At 39.1% G+C, this 2,294-nt stretch overlaps 1 pseudogene; it reads right to left on the reverse strand.

Annotated features, from left to right (window-relative positions):
• Positions 1 to 767: 767 nt before the first annotated feature.
• On the reverse strand, positions 768 to 1,516 carry LOC147691872 (zinc finger MYM-type protein 1-like; annotated as a pseudogene).
• Positions 1,517 to 2,294: the final 778 nt, after the last annotated feature.

The following is a 2,294-nucleotide window of genomic DNA, read 5'->3' on the forward strand; positions in this document are numbered from 1 at the left end:
GGTTCACAAGCCATTATCATTAAATCATTGAGTTTTTTGTTTCCACATTTATTGCACAAATAGTTGTGTACACTTTTCATACAGGAGAAGAATCTCTCATTTGTAGCAGTAGTAATATGTAATGTAAGAACTAGATGTAAAAGATCCAAAACCTGAGGAATCGCTCCTGATAGATACATGAGATACTGCCTGACAGAGTGAATACCTTCTTGTCTGAAAGGTGTGATTTTGCCGTTTCCAGTTTGGGTTGTAGAATACTTTGGTCTACTGCAGTCTCTGGATATTTGTCAACAATAACTAGTGCAGAGGAAAAGTCCGAAATCTTTGCAGCTTTTGGATCAAATATTCCAACAGCAGACACGAGGTCCACATTGTCTGTAAATTGAGCATCAAACTCATTCACAAATCTAACCAAATCAGAGAAATAAACTTCCTGCTTTAAGCGATCACACAGTAGAGTTTGACTTTCTGAGACATCAAAATGGCTTGATCTTTTCCCTACAGAGTTACTGAGAAAATAATCTGTCAGTTTGTTACTCAATTTATGGTGTCTCAAAGGTGGAGCCCTTGGATTGGATTTTTCTTGAATCTCAATTACAAACTGCTATGCTAAAACCTTAGCTTGAAGTAACAATTAGGCCCACTAACTGTCTTAACGAAGTTTTGCTAAATCACTTCTTGTTGACTTAATTATACCACACGCTCTCGGCAAGTACAGGTCTTTGCTATGTAGTACTTTGGATAGACTGAATCTTCCAGATAATTTGTTACATACACTGCAATGTAAGCAGGAAACCAACGTTTTCAATGTTCTTAAGAAGCCCTTTGACTTCAGAACTAGCCTCCTTGTCACCTTGTTGTGATTCTATTATTACACAGAGAACACAGATAATAGACTCAAATCGCATTTGTACTTTTCTAACACAGAAGTACCAGTAAAACGACTTCGTACCTGAGAGGCTTTCTAGCTCCATTACATACAGATTTCTCTTTTTCTGAGCTTTCACAAAGAGCGCATGCCTTGGTGAACTTTATGAAAGGAAAACATAAACTGCTTGCAATGTTGAAAATATATGTTTTACTGATTGCACTACCGCAAGGTTTAGGCGATGGACATGGCAGTGTATATATATTACTTGTGATGCGATCTCTCTTATTTTTGCTTGAACACCATTAAAACAGACCCTCACAATGGATGTTCCCTCATAGCATTGTGAAACACATTTATAAGTCCAGCTGTCATTATTGCTTCAGCAATGGCTATAGCAAGGCTGCGGGCATCTAACTTCTCCTTATGGTAACACTCAAGTGCATTCTTCTTAACATTTCCATCACCATCAACAAAGCGAACAATACAAATAAGCTGCTCTTTAGGTGAGACATCTTTAGTTTCATTAACTAGCACTACAAAACATTTTGTAACTATTTTGATAATACACTCACAGACAAGCACTCCCACCACAGATCATGTCATATTGGTAACCAGAGAGGTATAGAACCCATACCTCCTGGACATGGTATCTTTTACCTTCTCCTCTTAAGCATAAATCAACTGTAGCAATTACATTAAATGTCCCTATTGTGAGAATGCTCGGTTTCATCCATTACACGGAATGCAAGCCCTTGTTGACCCAAGAAACATACTATCTTAAGCAGCTGCTCCACATGTTGTCTGTTCTCCTTAATTTCCCTCTCTGACCCGTTTCCTATCATGGAAGAAACAGACTGCTGATGGTTTGTAGGCTGCTGTAATCTTTTGAATTTGGTCCAAGAAAAATACAATGATTTATGCTTCTCTGTGAATGTTTGGTCAAAGAACAAGTAAGCTTTTCCCACTTACCGAAGCCAATATCAAAGAATGCAACAATGCCAGGTTCATGTCCTCCTCCTCCAAAAAAATCAGCACTAAAATGCCTGCATGCAAAGCAATAAACAGCATCTTTAAGGACTGAGGGCCATATGTATCAACACATTTCCCCATAGACACAGAATGGGCAAAGCCCTTTGATACATCTGGCCCTGAATTCTCTACTCAAGGATGGGTTTTGTTATTTCCATTAAACCTATGGCATGCAGTGAGGGGAATGTTTGAAGTTTTGGTTGCACTGGGTCACTATAATGATTCAGTGACATGTGGTCTGCTAAGAATCCACTTGCCGGGTGGGATTTTTGATGTTGGTGTCTGACTAGTTTCTTTGATGCAAGGTGCCTCTGTTATGGCACTCCTCAAAAAGAGCTGGCTGTATTGTCATCACAGGATGATGAATAGTCAGCAAGGTTAGCCAGGGAAGTAC

Source organism: Lissotriton vulgaris, chromosome 9 (genome assembly GCF_964263255.1).
Source record: "Lissotriton vulgaris chromosome 9, aLisVul1.2, whole genome shotgun sequence".
NCBI lineage: Eukaryota > Metazoa > Chordata > Amphibia > Caudata > Salamandridae > Lissotriton > Lissotriton vulgaris.